The sequence below is a fragment of the Lactuca virosa genome, chromosome 7, assembly GCF_052849685.1.
Source record: "Lactuca virosa cultivar CGN04683 chromosome 7, Lactuca_virosa_CGN04683_v6, whole genome shotgun sequence".
Lineage (NCBI taxonomy): Eukaryota > Viridiplantae > Streptophyta > Magnoliopsida > Asterales > Asteraceae > Lactuca > Lactuca virosa.
In genome coordinates, this window is record NC_136432.1 from 198,747,439 (window position 1) to 198,762,706 (window position 15,268).

The 15,268-nt window shown below is 35.3% G+C and overlaps 1 long non-coding RNA gene across 1 annotated transcript; it reads right to left on the minus strand.

Annotated features, from left to right (window-relative positions):
- Positions 1 to 1,708: 1,708 nt before the first annotated feature.
- Positions 1,709 to 2,933, minus strand: LOC145125600 (uncharacterized). Its single transcript, XR_013716073.1, has 2 exons — positions 2,795 to 2,933; positions 1,709 to 2,007 (listed from the first exon to the last, which is right to left on the minus strand). It is a non-coding gene; the product is annotated as an uncharacterized LOC145125600 (long non-coding RNA).
- Between the last annotated feature and the right edge of the window lie 12,335 nt (positions 2,934 to 15,268).

The window sequence follows — 15,268 nt, forward strand, 5'->3', positions numbered from 1 at the left end:
TTTGGAACATAGATCTGAATGGTAGGAGCTTAATCCATTGAGATGGCTCAATTAGACAGGGGAACTCGCCGAGTTCAGGGAAGGACTCGACAAGTTGAATCGGGTTGTCCCGATTATTATGACAGCAAGAACTCGACGAGTCTGTTAAGGGACTCGATGAGTTGACTCAGTTGACCACGAGGTTAAGCATTCTGGGACTACCGAGTTGGGAGATAACTCGACGATTTGGGTTGACTGGGAGTTAACTTTGACTTTGATTTTGACCAGGGGTAAAATGGTCATTTTACCCTAAGAGAGGATTAGCACATTCTGATTAAGTGTTATTATGAAATTGAGAGCCGGAGAGTCGCCGGAGCAGCAAACAGGGATTCCTCACTCGAGTTTTCAGCAGTCAGTCTTGTGAGGTGAGTTTCTTTCACTAGGAACGGGTCTACGGCACCAAGGCCGGCCCGTATATATGATATGTTAGTAGCTGAGTGTGGTCCGTGCCCGAATCTCATAGTAGCTTAGAGTGGGCGGGGCCCGATGCTTATAGTATTATTTGATTGTTGATATGTGATTGTTTGATAGATATACTTGTTGTCTGTTTGATACTTGTATGCATGTTAGTAGCGGAGTGTGGGCGGGGCCCGAATCTCCATGAGAGTGAGCGGGGCCCGTATCTCCTAGTTGCATGATATCTGTATGGTATGTGGTAGTTTGGGGAACTCACTAAGCTTCATACTTACAGTTTTCAGCTTTCGTTTCAGGTACTTCCACTAGCAAGGGGAAGGGCTCGGGATGATCGCATGGCACACACTACAGCTTCAACCTGGGATGTTTAGACTCTGATATTTTCATATGATTTTGATACAGTATTTTGACACGATGTTTTGAGATACACGATTCGGTCTGTATTTTTGGGATGTTTTAGTGTGCTATCTTTTGAGATGCTCAAAGAGGCACCACTGGCTTTGTTCCACAAATTCGCCTAATATGCTATCACTATTGGTTTTTAACATAGTCGTGCCAACCGTTCACTTTTTATTCTTCAGAATCCTTGTACCACAACTTATCTATTACTTTATGTTAACTACATTATCCTCACGACCTCTTCCCCCGACATGCTTCAACAGATCAGATTAGCCGTGAGGTTGGCATGACATATCCTGGAGCTCTCAATTACTTTTTTAGGTATCGTCGTAGTTCGCACCTCTTCTTATATATATCTCTCCCAACATATCCCAACAAAAATATAAAGTTGACATACTTGAGTGCACTCACATGACACACTATAACCCGTGTCGCGCCCAAACGAACTAGTTCAAAAAATGGATTCTTCGGGTCCTCCGGTTGTCGATCTGACTCTAATTCATAGTCTCAGAAAGTCCTCTTTTTAGCATGTGACCTTCACCAACCTTTACTAACCTTCACTAACCTTCACCAGAGATTATGTATATATATATATATATATATATATATATATATATATATATATATATATATATTGTATTTGTATGTCTCTTTGAAAGGTATTGAGATTATTTTCCATTACATAATAGAATGAGCAGATAAGCATGTCGTATCGTACTACAGGACCAAGGTGGTTGGACTAAGTTGATACTGCCCGAGTTGGCTGAATCGCGACCAAAGTGTTGAGAAGAAGCACAAGAATGGTGGTACATCAACAAAACATATTTTACCAATCTTGTTTTACTAGAAAGAAATATAACTGGAAGTTAACTAATTATAAACCAAGTGATGTTCAATTACACTTAAATAAGACCCTTTTATCATGAATGGGTCTCATCGATTTTAAAGTATTGCAGACAATCGAAGAATAAATTGTAAAAAATACATTCTTCATCAACAATCTATTATGACGAAATGATATCTCATATCACGTAGTAGAAGCAACCATGGAATCGGGAAATTTGAAGTTTGAAAGGGGAACTCTATAACTCATATTGATGCGCTGATGACGATGGCTGTCACATCTTCTTCAACTTATTCCACCCTCGTAATTTGCTATATGCAATTGAACAATATCTTTGTCAGGCTTACATGTCGCAAACAATGTTCATTATCGACACATCTAAAAATGTGGGCCAAATGTTAATTTGTCGTATCAATAGTTTTAAAACTATGAAAAGTCGATCAAATATGGCATGATAGACATTTCAAATGTAAGCTTATACGTTGTGAAGAAACAGAAACATATATTATAGAACAACAGACTGTTTTTAAAAAAATATAACATAATTTAAGCATGTGAATTTTGTACTATTGCCACCATGATTAAGAATAAAGGTGGTCTCTAATGTAATATTACAATAATTTCAGATTTGACCCTCTTCTAGTGCGAAAAGACCTGTGTCTTCCACAAGGGAGTATAAACATAAATTAATCCATGGAATCTTTTGTTTCTACTTTCCATTATAATTATTTATTTACACAAGATCAATAAAAAGAATAACCTTTTCAAAAATCATTGTCTTTTATACCCTTCTTCCTTGAGCTCCATCGAATCTCACAGGTAACCAGTGTTTAAGTTTTATGTCTTCAAACACCAAAGAAATTAAATTATTTAATTATATTCCATAAACGAAAATCATTCTCGATTAGTAACCAATCAAAGAAGTTTTCAAGTTATCTATTTCGGGGAACTACCCAATTATCCGTAAATAAACAAACGACAAACGTTTTGATAATCTTATACATCATTTTAATAAGATATATTTTAGAAATCACAAGTTTCTTTATTATAAAAATACAAAAAAATAATAATAAAAGTACAGAAGGAAGAATTTGATACCCGAGAGAAGCAGGAGAGAAAAAGCGACAGATCGTTGAAAACATAATATTACTTCCATATTTGAAAATTGCAAGAGAGAGCATATTGGCACTAAATATATAGGAGGATTAAAGGGCTAAAAGGTTCATTGAACCTAGTCACTAACAACACCACTAAGGACTAGAGGTCAAAGATCATGACCTAAACTTTTGTGTGGTGCCTTTGCCAAGGGTGGTTGCCGCTCTAAATTAATATATTCCCTTCTTTTATGTTTCCACCAACTAAATGGGCCTTTTTCTATAATGTTAAATTACATATATTAATTATAATTAATTATTATTTCAAAATTTAATAACTTAAAATAACGCTTAAGGAATTGTTCCAAATAAGATACATTGTTATTATTGTTGGGACTACATGTCAGATTTGAATTTTGATCATTGTTACCGGGTATTTTAAGGATCATGTAAAATCTATTTTCCATAGTTGACACAAAATCCAATATTGGGAAGTGCTGTAAGTTGAACGAATATGAACAATGTGGTTAAACTATACTTTATATATATGTCAAGCTATTAAAAAAGTTGTGTTTGGACATATCATAATATTTAGAATGAAAATGATAGAAAGAAACAAATGTTTATTTGAGAAATGGGAGAAAGTGCAAATTAGGATGCTGTTTTTTGAAAAGTACATTGAAACATATGAGAATATGATGATGTGATACCTCAATTTTGTAGACTATGAAGCGAATTGCAAGGGAACAATTCCTTTAAAGGGTATGTATTTGTAACATCTATAAAATTTCAAATTTACTATATTAGTAACTGAAAAAAAATGGTAAAAAAATAGGTTATGAATGTGTCTTAGAAAATAAATGTTCAAGTCCTTGTAAGATGATGAATTAGTAAGAATTTGGTAAAAATGGCAAAATTTGCTTGAAACATTAATTGAAGGTGAGAACTATATTTGAACAAGTTATCTTATACCTTAGGATGAAAACCCTAAGAAAGCGTAAGAATTTATGCATGAATTGGTAAAAAGAACACAACGCGGGACAAAAAAAGAAGCTGAATTCAAGAATTTCGTAATGTAAATGCCAAAGACCATGTCCCATATGTGGTATGTCTATTTACTATGTAAGTTGTATTTACACATAATAGATGATGGATTAGAATGAAAATAATTTAAAGAAACAAGAATACGAATGAAAATCGTGAAAAATGCAAGTATATTGCAGCTATTCAATGAGGTAGGACAAAAAACAGAATCAAAATTATACATTATATGTTGTACATGATGAAAATTATATTTATACATGGCATAATATATATATATATATATATATATATATATATATATATATATATATATATATATATATATATATATATATATATATATATATATATATATATATATATATGGCAAATTGTGGGGCAAAATTAAAAATGGAAAAATGTGTATGTTACTGTAGTATTGGTTTTAAATATCATGTAAAGGTTTTGTTAAGTAGACAAAGACTCAGAATACCCAAAGATATGAATCGAGATTAGTATGTGTATGAAACTGTGAAATCAAGAACAGATATGAAGTAATTTTCCAGTATTTTTTATTGATCGTATAGTACATGTATATATACAATATAGGAGCTAACAAATTACATATAATACATGATACAACCATTAATCTATGATTCTATGACAAGATAAAATTTACATAACATATCTAATCTACTAAGCTCTTGCCGACACTCCCCCTCAAGGTGGTGAATGGATATCTACCATTCCCAGCTTGTCAAGAGAGCTTACAAATATTCTCGAATATTCTTCCACGCACAGCCTTAGTTAGCATATCGGCTAACTGCTCTTTCGATGCAACATGTGGTAACTCCACAGTTCTTTTCTCGAGATGATCCTTAATGAAGTGCCAGTCAATCTCCACATGCTTTGTTCGATCTTGTGGTACAGGATTGTTAGCAATTTTCACATTGGACTCATTATCACAATATAGGAGCATGGGTGTAGTCAATACTATTCCCAAATCCAGTAGAATTCTTCTTATCCATAGTAGTTCCCATATTCCATGTACCATTCCAAGAAACTCGACATCTGAACTTGATCGAGATACTACTTTCTGCTTTTTATTCCTCCATGTCACTAAGTTTCCTCCCACAAATGTGAAGTATCCAGAGGTGGACTTGCCATCCATTTGATCACCACCCCAATCAACATCCGTGTAACCCCTTACTTCCTGTTCATTCTCATGATCTATGTTCCTTCCAAAAAATAATCCTTTTCCAGGAGATGACTTAAGGTACCTTAGTATGCGATTAACATCATTCATGTGTTCTTCTCCTGGAGCATGCATAAAAACTAACCACACTCACAGCATAAGCAATGTATGGTCATGTATAAGCTAAGTATATAAGTTTTCCCACCGGTTTTTGATACCTTTCCTTGTTTGATGGAACTTGGTTCTCACTGATTGACAAGGAGTAGTTAGTTTTGATATATTATTAATCGGTTTGCAATCTAGCATTCCAGTTTCAGCTAGTAGATCCAATACATATTTTCGCTGAAAAAGGTTGATTCCTGCTCTTGACCTAGATACTTCAATGCCCAAGAAATACTTGAGGTGACCTATATCCTTTAGCTCGAACTTTGTAGCAAGAACCTTTTGTAGCTTGGTTATTTCCTCATGATCGTTTCCAGTTACCGCCATGTCATCTACATAAACTATGAGAGCTGTATTTTTATCTTTTTCTCCTTTTACAAAGAGTGTATGGTCAACATCACTCTTCTTGTATCCAATTTTCTTCATAAAGGTGGAAAACCTCCCAAACCACGCTCGAGGAGATTTCTTTAACCCATATAACACCCTTTTTAACTTGCAAACTCTTCCATTGCTATTCGTTCCTAGTGGTGGATCCATATACACCTCCTCCTCTAAGTATCCATTCAAGAAAGCATTTTTTACATCAAATTGTTTCAAGGGCCAGTCTCTATTCACTGCAATGGATATCCAAATTATGATCGTATTCATCTTTTCTACTAGAGTAAACGTGTCTGTATAGTCTATGCCATATTTTTGTGTATATCCCTTTGCCACGAGTCTAGCTTTGTACTCGTCTATGTCTCCGCTTTCATCGAGTTGATGTTATAAATCCACCTTCATCCCACTATCTTCTTGCCTTTGGGAAGATTCACAAGTTCCTATGTTTCATTCTTTTGTAATGCCTCCATTTCTTCATTCATTGCATTTTTCCACTTTCCATGTTTTAGAGCTTCTTGTACACCTCTTGGAATAGTGACAGTTGACATTTTTCTACCCTTAGAGCGTGGGTGTCTAACAGCCGGTGATGTGATAAAAATTTCCCGATGGGATGCTTTGCTTTCTCTTTTAAGTCGGATACATATTGTTTCTTCGGTTGGCCTCGATTGATTCTCACTGGCTAACGCCTTTCGCTTCCTTTTTCATTCATATCCTTCAAAATAACATCATAATAACCAGAATCAAAATCGACATCTGGGATATTAGAATAGCCAAAATCAAAATCGACATCAGGGATATTAGTAACATCTAGAATGTTAGTGGTATTAGTTTGTTCCGACTCCAGCTCATGGTCTTCGTTTGTAGTAGGCTCCGGCTCGATATTGGTAGTAGGCGTATCGGTATCAGTTTGACTTTCAAATTCGTAATTCCCACCTTCTTCTACATCAAACATCATGGATAGTTCATGAAAGTCGTGTGTTTTCACTTTTTCGTTTTTCTCCCCTAAAGGGAACACTTATGACCAAAATATGGAATTATTTCATGAAATGCAACATCACACATGGCATGAACCTTATTTTCGATGGGATCAAAGCATCTATATCATTTCTTTGCATCTATATACCCAAGAAACATGCATCAAACTGACCTTCACTCCAACATTGCCATATTTTGGAGAACATATGTGGTACAACCAAATATGTGTGGTTCAAGACCATCACTCATTTGTATTCCAGTAAGCTCACGAAGCTTTTGTAATGTAGTTTTAAAATCTAGTACCTTTGATGGTGTTCGGTATAAGAGATACGCAGCTGATCGTAATGCTTCACCCCAAAAATTTTGAGGTACTTCCATGTCAAAGAGAGAGGCTCGAACTATTTCAAGGAGTTGTCTGTTTCTTCTCTCAGCTAGTCTGTTTTACTGGGGTGACCTAGCACATGAATTTTGGTGATGAATCAAATTATCCTTATAGAAATTCTTCATTTGGTGGTTTATATACTCCCCTCCATTATCAGATTGGAGTACATGGACTTCCCTCATATACACAGTTTTTATAGTATTGTATAGTTCTTCAAAAGCATTGAATACCTACCCTTTGTGTTTAAGGAGCAATACCCATACCATACAAGTACTTTCATTAATAAAGGTTACAAAGTACTTTGCACCATCAGGAGTAGGTATAAGGGTAGGGCCCCATACATCGGAGTGAATTTTCATCAATGGAACAAAAGTTTTATTATCACTACAACCATATGAAATTTTCGTGTTTTTTGCCAACTCATAAATACCACACTTGAAATCACTATCCGTTACATTTGAAAATAAATTAGGTTTAAGCTTTCTAATATAACCAAAAGATAAATGTCCTAGCTTACGATGCCATAACATTGCCACAGGCTTATTTACTTGCACTACTCCTGCATGATACACTTGACTTTGATGATTTTCTTCAAGATAATACAACCTGCCTCGCCTAGTACCATAGCCAAGAGTCTGATGAGTTACCATATGCTGAAAGACACAATCATGTTTCCAAAAAATCACATAATAGTTTAGTTCTTCTGTAATTTGGTTGACAGATAGTAAATTCGAAGATAGTGAAGGAACTACAAGAACACAATCAAGATCCATAGAATTTGTTACTTTTACAGTTCCTTCACTAACTACAGGTGCCATTTCCCCATTCACAGTTTTAACTTTCGTTTGTTTTGGAGTATGATACGTAATTAATTTTACTGGATCATTCATCATATGATCTGTTGCTCCTGTATCAATTATGTACCTGTTATTTTGATTGTTTTGTTTATTGATGGACATACCCGTGTTTGTAGAAGTGTGAGCTGCTATAGGAGTAGTCGTTTCCTCAGTTTGTGGAGACTTGACAGTCGTAGCTTGGCCAATCCTCTTCCTAGGTTTCTTTGTGAAACCCCACCACTCCGGGTAGCCAATGAGTTCATACCATTTGGTTTTTGAGTGTCCATCTTCGCCACAGTGTGTACACGTAAGCGTGTTTCCTTTGTTATTTCTGAAGGGTTTTGAGCATCCTAACAACCTTAAGGTGCACAAACAAACCTAAATACTTTGGATCTATGTTTTCTCTAATTATACATGCAAAATGATTTTCCAAGTCATTATCCAAACTAGCATACAAACATGAGTTCTTGTATAATAAAAACTAGTTGGATGACATACATTTTCTTGTAGCTTGATTCCTTGGACCTTTAAGAGCCCAACATCCCAAATGTGATACCTCAAATGCTCACACAACACCACCAACAATGGAGGACTTTGAGAGAGAATACTTGCACTCAAAAATCGGCTATAGCTCTTCCAAAGGCTACTAGTGGCCGATTTCACTAACTAAGGGGTTTCTTATATAGTGTGGCAAAACTAGGGTTACACCATGTAAACCCTAATGTGCATGACCTTCCATATTCCTTATGCTCCATGGGTTTAAACCTCCATGGACCATCCATGGGTTGTGACATTGGTTTAGCCCAACTTAAAGAATTATGGATCATTGGCCCACATTATAAGAATCAATGATTTATACAATCAATCCCCATATATTTAATTAGTCTCTTTTGATCTCAAAATTAATTCCAAATTAATTCTTGATCAATACTAATTAAATAATATGATTTCATATTAATATATTAGAACTTATTATATACAAATAAATCATAAATAACCTCTTCTCAATTGTCCATCCTTCAGATTGTTCTGGTGCCATGCAACCCAAATGGACTATGCTACTCTCGGGTCAAGTACATACCCATTATAGTTATGGACTTAGACACCTTATCCAATAGTCTCCCACTTGCATAAGTCTAATAACTATAGCTGCAAGTATGACTTCAGGATCCGACTAGCAATCGTAGCTCTTAAAAGCCTCTGCCGAACTGTGACATGCCTTTTAAGATAAGTGCTCATATAATCCTCTGTTCTCAAGATATCAGTCGGACAAATACATGGAACAACGTCATACTTATTGTCAGACTGTTTGTTTCCCAATTTCCGATTTGTTTGACATAGAACTTAATCGAACACATCAATTTAGTTCTGACCGGGCCCGACACATAAGTCAAAATAAAATCATTGAGGGGCCCAAGATATCGCTTTTAATCCTCCAAAGACTAAAAGGAACATATAAACTTCGACTCATATGCTTGTACTAACTACTCATCAAATTATACACAACAACACGTTTTATAGCATCAAGTTACTGAAGCGGTTTCATACTATCAATGCACAACCAACTTATAGTCACCAACTCATATCTCTTGGTTTGAAGACTTATATGATATTATCGTCTCACGATCACTCGAGATAAATTCCATGAAGTGATACAAGTGAGCATGGGTTTAATCCAATACTCAGACCTTATGAGCACTCATGAATGTTGTAGCAAACTTTGCTATGTCTAATACAATTCAGACAATCTACAAGCCAAATTCTTGACAGTCTTGCCTCAATACCTACTTCCAACGTATGATTGACTGTGGATAGTTTGAATAATATAATTATTCTGGATGTCAAAACATGAAAACTGAAACAATAGTAAATGATTGACACAAGATAGTAACATTACTTATAAATAAAAAACATCTTTTATTTAAATCATCAAATGTCAATTACATTTCAACTATTACAAGTTTCAAAAGCTATATAGTCATTAAAACTAATATCGTCCCTCAGCCCGATGCGCCTTGCATGTTGTAAGTACTTAACCCTACTCGGTCCCTTCGTAAGGGGATCTGTTGGGTTCTCCTCTGACGATACCCTCTTTGCTATGAGGATTCCTTCTTCTATTCGATGTCTTATGAAGTGATATTTTCTGTCGATGTGCCTGGATCTGCCATGATCCCTTGGTTCCTTGGCTAAGGAAATTGCACTCTCGCTGTCACAGAAAATCTCCATTGGCTCCTTTATAGTTGGTACAACTCCAAGGTCTCCGATGAAGTTCTTTAGCCATATTGCCTCCTTCGCCGCCTCGCTTGCTGCTATGTACACTGATTCACACGTTGAATCAGCTACTGTCTCCTGCTTGGTACTTTTCCAAGTTATTGCTCCTCCATTCCAGGTAAAGACCCAGCCCGACTGAGAGTGGAAATTATCTCTATCGGTCTAAAAGCTGGCGTCACTATACCCCACCACTCTCAAGTCATCACTGAAGGGTTTTGAGCATTCTAACACTCTATGGTGTACATGCAACCCTAGATGCTTTAGATCTATGTTTTCTTTAATATACATCCAAACTTTCATTTCCAAAGCATCATCCTAACTAGCATACAATGGAGTATCTATACTACAAAATTCTAGTTAGATGACATACCTTTTATTGTAGTTGAAAGCCTTGAACCTTTAAGAGCTTAGCACCAATAGTATGAATTCCTCAAATGGAATCACAACACACCTAGGACAAAGGATAAATTTTGAGACAGTATGGTGCATACAAGTAATCGGCTCTATAGCTCTCCAAGAACCTCTAGTGCAATTTCACCAACCAAGAGGCTTCTTATATAGTGTGGTACAACTACGGTTGCACCATGCAAACCCTAATGTGCATGACTTTCCACATTCCTTAGGCTCCATGGGTTTTAACCTCCATGGAGTAACCATCGGTCACCACATGGGTTTGGCCCAACATAAAGAACTATGGATCATAAGCCCACTTTATAAGAATGGATGATTTACCAAATCAATCCCCATTTATTTAATTAGTCTCTTTTGATCACAAAATTCATTCCAAACTAATTCTTGATCAATACTAATTAAATAATATGATTTCATATTAATATATTAGAACTTATAATATATTAACAAATCATAAATAATCTCTTCTCAAAAGTCTATCCTATCAAATTGTCCTGGTGATATGCAACCCAAATGGATCATGCTACGCTCGCGTCAAGTACATACCAATAATAGTTATGGACTTAGATACTAATCCAACAGTCTCCCACTTGGATAAGTCTAAAAATTATTACAAGTACGACTCCATAACCCGACTAGAAATCGTAGCTCTTAAAAGTTGTTGTCGAACTCTAACCTAGTCAATGACGCGTCCATTAGATAAGGGATCATATATTCCTCCATTCTAGATATCATATGGACATGAGGCATGGATTATAATCATTTTCTCTGTCCATCTGTTGTTTCCTGATCTCAGATTTTTGACGACCGACTAATTGAACAAATCAAATCAGTCCAGGCTTGGCCAAACACTTAGGGGTTTCAAATCATCGAGGGGCCCACAGATATCACTTTTATCCCTCTAAGGGTAAAAGGAATGGATAAACTTTGACTCATATGCTTGCTCTATCTACTCATCAAATCACACACAATTATATGTTTTATAACACCGAGTTACCAGTGCGTTTACATATCATTAATGTGCAACCGACTTGTAGACTGCAACTCATACCTCTCCGTTTGAAGAATATAAGATATTATCGTCTCATGATCACTCGTGATAAAATCCATGAAGTGATTCAAATGAGCGTGGGTTGAATCCAATACTCGAATTTTATTCCAGGAGCAGTCATGAACACTGCAGCTATGTCTAAAACACCTAGACAAACGACAGACCTATTCATGACAATCTTACCTCAATACCTACTTCCAAAGTATGATCGACCGTGGATGGTTTGAATAACCCAGTTATTCAGGAAATGAAAACATGCAAAGTGAAACACAAGAATAATACTAATTCTATATGGCCCCAAAACTTTTGAGCCATATTGATTACTCATTATTCATTGTATAATTTTTCGAATAATCAACTTAATACTTGAATTAAAAAAAATAGTCATGCCATGATCCAAGTATGCACACTATGTTTATCTAAACAATAGCTATGCCATGCTCCAATCATGCACACTATGTTTGTATATGGTGCTTACTTTGTGAAATAGATCAATTGACAATATTTCAATGATGCTCATTTCACAATCCCAAATCCTTACTGTAAATGTAAGAATATCAAATTCTTGACATTTAGTGTAATGACTATGCACAAAAGTCACAGAGACTTGGCAACAAACATTACAAAGTATTCCAATGGAGATTGTCAACAAAACAATTCCAAGGAAGCAAAGTCTAAAATTCCAAAGTACATACCTTTGAACATCCTTCTTGCATTAAGTTTTCTAATCTTACACATATTTAAGAAATAACTTCCTCCTATGGAAACATATCAATATTCCCATTTTGACTATCACTTCTGAACAAGAGTTGCCTCTTTTCAGAATATGTCAATATGGTCCATCCATTTTTATACTTCCAACTACAAGCGACCAATCCTTGGCGAACCTTAGATTGTCCTTAACAGTTGTATAACCACTTTAGTCATATCTGCTTCTATTCATTTTTCCCTCTTAATGCCCTAGGCATTTGGAAATTTTTAGAATGTATAAATATTATAGCACATGCAATCGATCCTATACCCGAAGCATATTGGACACGATTCATAAAGACGTGATACCTAACCAGTTTTTTCATACAATATTTCTATTTGCCATGTTCTCATAATTCGAATTATGAAAAGGGATGTCGTAATCATAATCGAATTTCAGAACGCAATTAACACAATCATGACTAAATTTGATTAAAATCTCACAATCTAATCTTTTAGATTTGAAATGAATTATAATTTCCTCTCCCTTAATTATAGCAAAACAACTTTTCAAACTCGTAAAGTTGCAAATTGAAACTTTTGTTTTCTATAATTAACATTGCTAACTTGCAACATTCATCATAATTGATTATACTCCCACTAGCATAATAATCATTACTTTACTAGCATAGCACTTATGCTCCCACTAGCTTTGACATGTATTCAGAAATTAGCTGGACTTCTAGAAATCAATATTTCATTGACTTTCTTACCAAAGTTCAAATTTCTGACATGAGATGCTTCGATAAAACTTTATCTAGGCTTCTAGAAATCATACACATTTCCTCAGACAGCTTACATGTGTGTCTAAACAATTTTAGAACTTATAACAATAAGTCTCAAATGTTTAGACCTTTTCCATTTCTCACAATTCGAATTATGAAAAGGGATTACGTAATCATAATCGACTTTGAGAATGCAAATTTCACAACTGCTATCTACTTAAAATCTACTTAGTGAGAGCGTTTCCTCACCATCATTTTCATGAATCGAAGAGAAACCTTATGACACTTAGATTTTATGGTGTATGTGTTCCTATCCATGTGAATTTGTCATAACCATAATCATAAGACAAGGTTAGTGACAAATCCAAGCTTATATGGACTGAACTTGTTCAATCTTAATTTCTTGCCACTTGGCAGCTCAAGGGCCTACCGTTGCTTCCAAGTAGTTATGCAAACAACTGAGAACTCATAGAACTCACATGTATAGACAACTTTAACTAGAATGGGCATAGAAATAAGTACATGTCAACACGATAGGTTATAAACGACAAGTCGTGTGCTAGTGTTTAACAATAGGTTTACTCTTGATTAGTTCTTGAAACTTTCAAGATCTTTAAGACTCCCACTGACCTCTTGACATATAAGATTCACTTTGTCAAAGAACATTACTTGACAAACAAATATCCAAGAGTTAGTGCAGATCCTAATCAAGACTAACACTTCACACAATTGGCCTTAGTTGGTCTTTGGTTTATCCAAAACATTACAACTTACCAATTTCAAATGTACAATAATAGAAAACATTTTACTCTAAATTTGATAAGTGTTATAAACATTTATTAATATTGTGTCACTCAAGGTTACAATCTTGGAGTATGACTCTAAGACTTGTTTTGGGAACGAAGTATGACTCATCTTCTTGATTTAAACTATTTCAACAATTCACGATTCCTCTTCTTAGCCATACAAATGCACTAAGATGTCTTTAGAGGATCAATTGTGATATGGTTTTTCCATAAACATTAAGATGATCATAAAGCACGATACTAAAGTACTTTCCCATCTTTTCAGATTGGAGAAACTTTTATCTTTCTGCCTAATTTGATTCTACTCATTCGTTCTCCAATACATTATACCTTTTCTAATGATTCAGAATTATACTTAAACTTGTAAGCATAACCATATTTACTAAACATTAGTAAATCATGATGAATAGTCTTATCGATCTTCGTGGTGGACCTGACCAGTGCACAACCAAGTGTACCCAATCTCCTAGTCCTTCATTTGTCGCACACATTCATGTGAACAAGGAATTAGTCATAATTTCCAAAAGAAAAAGGTTCTCATTTATCACGCAATCTGAGTTGCATGATTCCAAGTTTCTATCCAACTGAAACTTCGGTGATGAGAATCTTTCCTTATTTGGCAAATTCTCGACACTACCACAAACGAAAGAATCAAATTCACATTGCTAACATGGAAACATACAAACATCAATTTTTCAAAAATACCTTTGTAAGGAGATATAAAAAATAAAAACAAAAATTACTTATTTATAAAATGCGGAAACAACTTTTCCTTACAATGCAATTACAAATGAAAACTATGTTATTACATAATTTCCTAGCAATCTATCATAACTCCTAAACAGCAACTCAAAAATCCGATCTTCGAACCATGCGATTGAAATCCATCTTCGCGATCAGATTCAGCATACTCTTCCTTTAAGCTTCCTTCCCTTTGCATTATCCTACAAAACATAAAGATGCAACCTTATCACATCATGTATTAAGAATCAACAATTAGGAACTTAATAGAGTTAGACAGTAGACTTACCTGAAGCAGAGTCAAACTTTTCGATTCTATCTTTTCTCAAATCTTTCAGGTAGTCAGGGCAGCTTTGCAACCAATGCCCCTTCTCTTGGCAATAGAAACATATAGAATCTTTGGGAATGGTACACGGGACAATCTCAGACTTAGCCTTTCTCTTTCCCTTGGAAAGAGAAATCTTTTCTGGACTTCCAATGTTTCCATTGTCAATGTCCATGGAAGTTTGGGGAGTAGATCCTCCCATCAAATTTTCTTTTCAGGTGCGCCACATCATTGCTGATTCAGCACCAATAAGCAAATAGGTAAGATCAATAAGGGTCATGTCGTGGTCTGTCACATAGTATTCCTTAATGAACTCACTATATGACTCAGGAAGTGATTGTAGAACCCAGTCAACATCCAACTTCCTCGAGACAACGACACCCAATACTCTCAGCCTGTCAATATGTGACTTCATCTCCAACACATAAGTACACATGCTTTCCATCT